The sequence below is a fragment of the Pleurodeles waltl genome, chromosome 7 (genome assembly GCF_031143425.1).
Source record: "Pleurodeles waltl isolate 20211129_DDA chromosome 7, aPleWal1.hap1.20221129, whole genome shotgun sequence".
Taxonomy (NCBI): domain Eukaryota; kingdom Metazoa; phylum Chordata; class Amphibia; order Caudata; family Salamandridae; genus Pleurodeles; species Pleurodeles waltl.
This window is the reverse complement of record NC_090446.1, coordinates 990508628-990518140: the sequence shown is the minus strand read 5'-3', so window position 1 is coordinate 990518140 and position 9513 is coordinate 990508628. Positions and strand designations below refer to the sequence as shown.

Sequence of the window (9513 nt, the reverse complement as noted above, 5' to 3'; positions counted from 1 at the left end):
TACAGCTATGGTGCCGGTCTGTTAGAATTTATATCACAGTGTTTGACAACAGACAACATAATTGCCCCTTTCTCCAACGATTTAGCACTGATTTAACGTTTTCAAAGGGCTGTATGTTATTTTAAGGGCCGGGCCTGGCAGGTGAAACCGATTTACAGGCAGTTATGACTAGATTTTCAACTAAGAATACTCCAAGTCATGCGTCACGTTACGGGGGAGTGTGGATGTTCTATAAAGAGGCGGAAGAAGGTCTCCCTGCTTTTTTGATGATTCTGGGGGCTGTACACTAAACAACTTTATATTCTGTCAATTATCGGTCAGTTTGCGTTTGGGATTTGCACACGATGCTGCTACCGGGGAACCTGACAGTGCCCAAGAGAAAGACACACTGTATTGGAGTGAAGAGAAATCATTCCTAAATATTCATGCTATAAAAAATAAAAAAATAATAATATGATGAATAATACAAATGGGAAGAAAGCCTTGTACCATATAAAGTGACAAAAAGAAAGTCCCACATGATAATCTACTTAGGCCAACTGTAGACCTTTTTTAGGGGGCTTGATGAAAGGGGCGTGCAGCATTTATAATTTAGACCCGTTTTTACTGACCTTCAGTGCTAGCATCACCTACTTTTCCGTTTCCTCTTTTACAGGGACCGGAAGTTTTCAGAGCCTGGGGTCGGTGCGGCGCTCTCTCCACTTGTATTGGACATGCTGAATGAAGCACACACTGGGAGCCGAAGAAACAGGTACTTTAAAACAACGTTGACTTCTCAGGGGGCTGGGCTGTACGTTTCTGGGTGCGTGCTGGTGTGAGCTCCAACATTTCGTGCATGTTTTGTTTGTGTATGGGAGAGAGAGGGAAAGAGAGAGATAGAGAGAGACCACGTGTAGTGTATTCCTGGTGTCCCTTGTACTATTCATCTGACACTTCATCTCAGGCCACGCATGGCATGTAGTGTCCCTCTTCTATGCGCATAGAGTCCAAATTCCAGATATTTCAGGTTTTTCTGATCTGTGCATGAGTAGACCATTCAGTCCAGGTTTTTGCTTTGCATTATTCCACACGTAGTCCTGTTTTCCAGAGCCTTTAAGTCGGGAAGTGTCCCTCTGATTCTCAGATCCAGTAGTACGTACAAACTGACATTGAACGGGGTCTCTAGGCAAAGATGCTGGAAGTAGGAGTGCAGGGGTGCTGCGGCACATCCAAAATAACCATGCTGGAGTTCAGGTGAATGAGCTATCATGGTGCCTTTAAATTGTGTTTGTATCTGGTCACATATACTGTGCATACAGGCAATAAATGTGAAGCTATGTCTTCTGACAAATTCCTGCCTATTCTTTTATCATGGAGATTGCTGTTTGCATTTCTTTCTCTTACTACAAAGTGAGAGTATTTTGTAACAGTCTGGCTGCCATAAATGGAGTGTGAAAGGAAAGCTGTAGGATGCCTTTAATAACACAACAATATTTAAATACTTTTAAATTAACTATACAAACATTTAAAAATATATCAGCAGTTGGGAAAACACACATTTAGCACTTTTTTGTAATTTGTTAGTGTAATAGAAACAAATATTAGAATACACTTTACTTGATGATCTGCTAAAGATAAATATTCACTGCAAGACAGCACATTATCTGTTGTGTGCTCCCTAAATAGTTCCATCAGTAAAGCTGCATGTCTGTGTAAACTTCATGGTGAAATAAACGGACTGTCTATTAATGACAGTGTGTATCACACCTGCTTTGTTAATATATTTAGGACAACCTGCTCCAAAATACATCATCGGCTACATAACGCATACTCACCACTCTCCTGCTGAATCAGCGTGGCTAATTTCCTGCACATGTTCTTTGTATGATGCTTGGGTTGTTGACAGTGCCAATGACTTCAGTGATGTAAGATGAATGGCAGCACCCTCACTCTGAAAATTGTTCCGACCCCTACCTCTCAGGCCCCATGTTCATAACCTTAACTTTATAGGCAAACCACTGATCACTTTCTTAACAAAGGGCTGAAAAAAATGTTAAGGTAATCCACGTCAGCGATGCAGACCCTGTTTGCATTCCCTATAAGTGGTTGCTTTTCCAGGGTATTGTATTTCTGTAGATTGTTCTACAACATATTGCTATTTTGTAGTGCATACTTTGAACTGAGTAGCCTCCAGATGTCTGTGTGAGTTCAGGTTATGGATCTGAGTTTGAAACAGACCACGACTGAGAACTCTGGAGTTAAGGCTAACAGCAGTGTGAGGTTTCCCCACTGGTTGTTATAGGGTTATAGGGTCGTAAAGAATATGTGCTTATTCAATCCTTGGCCTCTCTGCTGAGCCCACAGAGCAATGATCATATGCACCTAACATACTAAGTGAATGCTCATAGGCACCAAAATACAGCTCATGTGGGCTTCTCAGAAAGGATTCGTAGTTAGGCTGCTTAGGCACAGCCCTTTAATTGATCCCTCAATTTTCTTCATCCCATTTAAATCCTGCTTTAGTCCCATCATAAAATGAGGACTCATAAAATCCTGGAGCTGGTGAGCAACTCATGCATAGAGCTGGGCACTTGAGAGTTCCGTATCTGGCACACAAGGTTCTTATCTCACACGAAGACAACTCTACTGTCATAGTGGGAGCCTCATTGCTTAGCAGTCATTTGATTTTGGCACAGTTTTGCATGTGGACACGAAGGTAATTTATGTCACATTGCAAGCATTCTAGAGATAATGGTGCTCCCCTTGCATAGTGCTGGCAAAAGGGTGGTGATTCTTTACATGATTTGGACTTTCATGAAATACTTGGCATAATTCTTGTCGTGGCACAATGGTGAGCATTCTTGGAATATTGTGTGCCTCATTGTACTGATGGTGCCCGTTCTTCACATAGTGTTGAAGATTATTATACAACAATGAGTATTGGAAGCTTCCAAGATAAATTACAACATTTGATTAGAATTAGGTAGATTCCTTACTGCATATGAAAAAAACACCATTACTAGACAAGTCAAATAATTGCATCATCAAATACCTCCAACTTTTAATTCTTTTTGAATTCTATACCACCTTTAGTGATCACGTGGCCAGGGTGAAAAAATCCAAGTAAAATAAGACCCTGACAACCAATATTCCCTCTAATTTTTTTCCACTGTGTGCGGCAGTGTTCGGTCTCTGTGCGTTGCAGCCAAGGATACGTGCGCCAAGAAATTGACCATTCACGTGCGCGCAGCGCATAACTAGCCAAGATCTTTGGCATTAGCCTCTCCATACCACTAAAGCAAAAAAGGGATATCATTGCTCCATGCAATAGGGCATCAAGGCAGTTTTGTGACCTGGTTGCACACCCCAAGGACATGACCTGTTAGGGGAGCACGTATATTGCTAAAAAAAGGCTTATTTAGGCTTAGAAAGTGATAACGCATATAAACTACCACAAAGTATAGGAATGGTGGAACATTTGATAACAGCACATTTTCTACTGTTCTGAAGCATTTCCTAGCTCATGAACCATTGATTTTCAAGACAAATATCACTTGCCCGCTTGTATGCTAAAGCACGCCAAATGATGTTTAAAACACTCCCCGCAGTATTTAAAAGCTGTTTTAATTTACTTTAATCCAGATTCAAATATGAGCATTATCTGCCTTAGGGGAGCACGTATATCGCTCAAAAAGGCTTATTAAAGCTTAGAAAGTGATAAAGCATATAAACTACCACAAAATATAGGAATGGTGGAACATTTGATAACAGCACATTTTCTACTGTTCTGAAGCATTTCTTAGCTCATTAACCATTAATTTCCAAGACAAATATCACTTGCTCGCTTGTATGCTAAAGTACGCCAAATGATGTTTGAAACACTCCCCGCGGCATTTAAACGCTGTTTTCATTGACTTCAATCCAGATTCAAATATGAGCATTATCTGCCTTAGGGGAACACGTATATCGCTCTAAAAGGCTTATTTAGGCTTAGAAAGTGATAACGCATATAAACTACCACAGCACAACGTGCACGCTTGCCAAAGGGGCCTGCGCGATGGGGGAAGGAAAGGTGCGCGCGCGCTTGCGCGTGCGCCTTACAGGGAACATTGCTGACAACGTTATTGTATGAGATCAAAGAAAGGGGACAACCAAACCCCCACCCCATGCTCTTTTTATAGGAAACAACACATCCATTGCAAAAAAGCATCACTGCTGTAGAGCTACTTGTGGAATTTATATGGCTCTTTAACTCTTTCTAGGGAACTCATGGATTGAAGGCCAGGCACTGTATTAATCAGTAATGATACAGGTGTCTCCTTGATCTTCACTACACATTTGAAAACTCACCATACATGGTTAAAAATGTAGGCGTAGCACACCATTTTGATTTAGCCCAACCCATGTACTATTAAAAATGCATTGATTACTCTCAGCTGTTTGTGTTGTTACTAATACTCACTGACATCTAGTTTCAGCACATATTAGCTCACCAATCCACCACTTTCTTCAAGACAAAAACATCACTTGGGTGCTTACAAGTATCTGCCTCTGGGTCATGTCATTTGTGTCCCATTCTTTTACCTCCTGACATCCATAAGCCCTTTGACAGAATTTCCCAGGCAATTCTTGTGTTAGAGGTATCCTCATTTCCCATTTCCTGTATTATAAGGAACCCTCAGGAGAGAACCTTTTTTCTCCATCAATGGGCAATATTACTATTCCACTACATCCCTGTAGTATTTAGTGTTAGTTTTATTAGTTGTGTTTCTCTATTATTTTAGGGTTGTAATTTTATGTATTGTATGGTATATTCTGTCTCCCCCCATCCTGGCACTCAGTGTTACAATCTATAATGTTTCTGTGTTCCACATAGAGTGTCAGTTAGTGAGGAGAGAGCTGTGCCAGGTGTGGATAGGAGTTTCTTTTCCTGAGAAGTACTAATAAAAGAGACTGAGACATCTCTACCCTATTCTTCAAGATCTTTCTTTATTCCTTGTACGTGTTTGTACTACTACATTTTGGCAACGACTTGAACTTGGGACCCTTCCTCGACCCTTCCTGGATTCTTCTGAAACTCCAACGCACCATTAATTGTTATTTCTATTCTTCTGAAAGGTACTGTTACTATGACTTTGCGATCATTTATTTTTCAAATTGACTTGTTTAGTCAGGATGATGTTCTCATCTTCACCGACACTCTTGAGCTGCATAAAGAGAAAGTCAGAGCTGTTCTGAACATTTTGTAGTCTAAAGGTATCGTACTGAAGGGTGAGAAGAGCACATTTTTCAGGTCAGATATTACGTATCTGGGTCATGTCATGTCTGGTAGTAGTGTCAAACCTAAGGATGATTTAGTCAAGACCATATTGAATTTATCCGCTCCAGAGAGAAAGGAAGATATTCAAGTTTTGCTTGGAATGGCTGAATATTATGCCAGGTTTTTCCCCATTTTGCTAGAAGATCCAGCTCTATTAGAAATTTGCTCAGGAAAGTAATGGAATTTGATTGGACTGAGGAATTTCAAAATTAATTTGTGGATCTTAAACAGGCTTTATCTTCTGCTCAGTCTCTTAGCAGTTTTCATCTGGATATGCCCTGCTGTGTTAGTATTCATGCCTCAGATAAAGGTTTAGGTTGTGTTCATAAACAACTGAACAATGGCAACGATAATGTTATTGCTTTTGCTTCACATAGTCTACGTGATGCAGAACGTAGGTATTCCACAATTGAGAAGGAGGCTTTGGCCATATATTGGGCTATTAGGAAGTTTAAGCAGTTTCTTTGGGGGGTACGGTTAGAAGTTCAGACTGATCATAAACCGTTAAAAGAAAGTTTTGAAAAAAAGGGTTTGGGCAATGTTTCATCTCCCATTTGTAAGTGCATTGTAGGTTTACAAGATTTTCATTTGTATCTGGGTGTGAGAACAGGACTGCTGATTGCTTGTCCAGAATGAGGACGGAGAATTTGGATGTGAGTGAGGATGATTGTTCTTGGTGGATTAATGAAGATGAAGATGTTAAAGTGTGCAGTGTGACTCTCAGGAGAGAACCTTTTTTCTCAATTAATTGGCAATATTAATCTTTCACTAAATACCTCTTTAAGCAGGCTTCCAAACCCAGTCTACACACCACACAGATCAAAAATGGGTTGTGTTCTTGCTCAAAAAAGGCAACACCCTTGGTAGAAGTGAGGTATCCTTAGGATGACAGTTGCAGCTTCTGAAATATTGTTGCCCATTTCTGGTTAACTCTGGGCATCCCTGGCATTATGGAGACTTTTATGAGCTTTATGGTGCTCCGTTACATAATTCTCTTTGTTCTTGATATATTTTGGGCATTCTTGACATGATTGTGGTTGAACCTACCATAAAGGTGAAAGTCCTTGACATAACATTGCCATATGTGTCATGTGATTTTGATTCATGGACATGCAAGGCATAATATAGCAATGCTTGGTCTTATTGCATGAGTACTTGCTGACACTGATACAGTGGTACACAAGGATCAATTATCAATGTATCAAACTGAAGAGCTGATATTTCAAGAAATAAACCTATTTTTAACTAATAGTACTTTTTTTTCCCAAAGAATTGTTTATCTTTCTAAACTGAAAAGACTCTTTACCCAAACTTTATAAGTTTTCAAAAAATGGACATCTATTCTTTGGCCGCTTAATGTACTACATTTGCAAATATATTTGAAACGGACTCAAATGTTCCTTCATACTAGATTCAAGACAAAATATTTAATGTTTCTCTAGTGCTAAGGGGTAATTTCTATTACTGTTGTTATATATGGCTTTGTAGAGGCATTTAATTGACTATACTAGTAGCACGTTTGTGACATTATCATCGCTATTGAATTTGGCTTATAAAATTAGGGCTACCTATCTGTTTTTCAAGCTGCAAAGTCACTGTAAACTAAACCTGAAAGATCCTTCTACCTTTTCTGTCTGTAGCCTTCGATTGTGAGGTCCGTATAAGATTTAATTCTTACAATCTTACCCTTGCAATTAAACACTCTCATAAAACATGGTTGAGAATCTGTTGTGAAGGATGGAAAATGGATGGAAGTGAAAGGTAGAATTGTAAAAAGTCTCTTCTGTATGGCTTTATTATTAGGCCATTAACATAAATAACCCTATTCAAAACCTACTTAATCACTGTTCTAATATCACAACAGTGAAAAATCAGTGTAGTTTTTAACTGCAATGATGTCAGATTTGTAAAAAGCAAAAGCAAGAACATGTCATTCTTTCAGATCTCTAGAGACCTGAATGAGACTGAGGAATGGTGGTTAACACTCTATTATCTTGTCTGCATTCTCCCTCCTTTTTCACACAATCAGAAAGGGGGAAAGAATGTGAGTGGCCTTTTGCAATATCAACCACCTTTTTCCATGTTGGATCCAGCTCTTTGCAGACCAGTATCTGACAGGGGATGTCAGTCCAGACTTTATGAAGCTCTAACCGAGCAATGTCAGCACAGAGTGGATGTGCATAGTTAAACTTAACTTTGAAAGTACATCTTTGAGTGGGGAGTGGGGCTTGGGGAGTGGGAAGAGCAAAGGTGAATGATGAAGTGTCCATAGCTTCCTGAATTATTGTTTTTATATGGTGTATTCTGGGATGTGGTGGAGAAAGGGGGATATTGAAACTGGCATGAGAACGTGGTTGGTAGGCAAAGTATTTTCTGCATATTTGGAAGAGAGGAAAATATAGACAAGGTTGTGAGGGAGGGTGCCAGGAGCTAAAGCTTTTTAAAACAATATTTGGACTGAAGAAAAGAGAAGATAGCGAAATGACTTGACAACCTGTATATATTATGTAAGAAATAGGATTATTATTTGAGGTGCCCACCTCAAAGAATAATCACAACTTATGTCAGGGCGAACCTTAAAGTCACAAAATTGACCTGAGCTCTACTCCTGGTAGCTATTGTGCAGAGCAGATAAACTTAATATAGGGCAACGTGTAAAGTATTGTTAAAGTACAAACCAATAATAAAGTCAAAATGCAAAAACAATAAACAACCTAAACTAAATTAGACAAATAGAGTAACATTTAACAAACAAAATGACAAAAATCTATTAAGGGTACTGTGACGGGCCAATCGGAGTAAGCCTGCACACAACACCGACTTGTGCTGCCACTGCCCCAGATACCCGGGAACCTCATGAGATGGGGACCAATCCGGAGCCTCGGCTAGCCGTGACCCTCCATTCAGGAAGCTGCACCGTGGGACCTGAAAATGAAGGAAAGGCGGCGTCTCAGGGGAGAGCGGCGTTGTGGAAGTCCAGGCGGATTTCAGCGGCAAAGAGGACAAGAGGAGTGACGGAGAAACGGAGTTCACAGCGGCCCCGGGAGGCGTGCGAGAAACCCCGCCACGCTTCTGGAGAAGCGTGGCAAGACCAGGTGTGTGAAACTATAGAACTGAGGGGAACCAGGGTGGCGGGAGGACGGGAGTGAAGAGAGTATTAAGTAAAAGGAAGTGGGTGGCGGGTATAACAAATAGGGGAGACAATTCACTCGATTCTAGGTAGATTCGGATAAAAAGAAGGCATCCAGGTAGTGAATTGCTACATTACAAGATCCTATAATAGGGTACCACCGAGAATAAGGGCAACAGTAATACAAGGACAAGAAGAACAGCAGAGGGAGGGGAAGGAGCCATACAAAGATAGAACACTTGTAAGGTAGAGGAGACCATACGAGGGTAGCAAAGTCTATGAAAAGGAAGGAAGAGTCGGTACAGCAGAAGAGAAGTGATACAGAGATTTAGTAAAGAAAGAGATAAAAGAGAGATAGAAACATAATCCCCAGCAACAACGAAATTGAAAACAAGAGGAGAGAAAGAGAGAAAGGGAGACTGAAAACAGAGAACAAAAGGAGAAGAAGAGGTAGAAAAGGAAGGAGACAGACAAAATACAACTTACTTACCAGTTCCTCTCTTGTTCTTTTCGCACACATGCGCTTCCCGGACGAGCCCTGAAAGAGACGAAAAGAACATAGAAGAGTTGAATAACCAGAGAAAAGCAACAAAAGATAATCAGGAAACAAAATAAGAAAAACAAAGAAAGACTTATTCACCATTTTATTATAATCTTCAATAAAGCACAGTAATAAAGATAACCAAAGCTCTGTGTCGTCCTTTAACCCGACCAACCACATGGATGGAGACATGATTTTTTAAAAGTTTTTTTAAGTTTCAAGCAGATATAGCACAAAATATCACAAAGCCCCAATGAAAGTTAGTGATGGCAATAGACTGTGACATATGTGCAATTTGAAGATGACCGTTGTAAGAAATTGGGTTGTTAATTAACTAGAGTGTGAACCCTCATCAAACAGCAACTACAATCTAAGCAAACCCCCAAATTAACCTGTGCTCATCCTCTTGTAGCTTGGCACAAAGGAATCAGGCTTAATTCAGAGACAATCTGTAAAGTATTTCTGCAATACTTCAAACAGTAAAACAGTGAAAACGCCACACAAAAAGATCCCAAACCTGATGAGAAAGATAGATCTGACATT

General features: G+C 40.1%; 1 long non-coding RNA gene across 1 annotated transcript; it reads left to right on the top strand.

Annotated features, from left to right (window-relative positions):
- Positions 1-213: 213 nt before the first annotated feature.
- Positions 214-8186, top strand: LOC138247353 (uncharacterized). Its single transcript, XR_011194463.1, has 3 exons — positions 214-249; positions 656-751; positions 8141-8186. It is a non-coding gene; the product is annotated as an uncharacterized lncRNA (long non-coding RNA).
- Positions 8187-9513: the final 1327 nt, after the last annotated feature.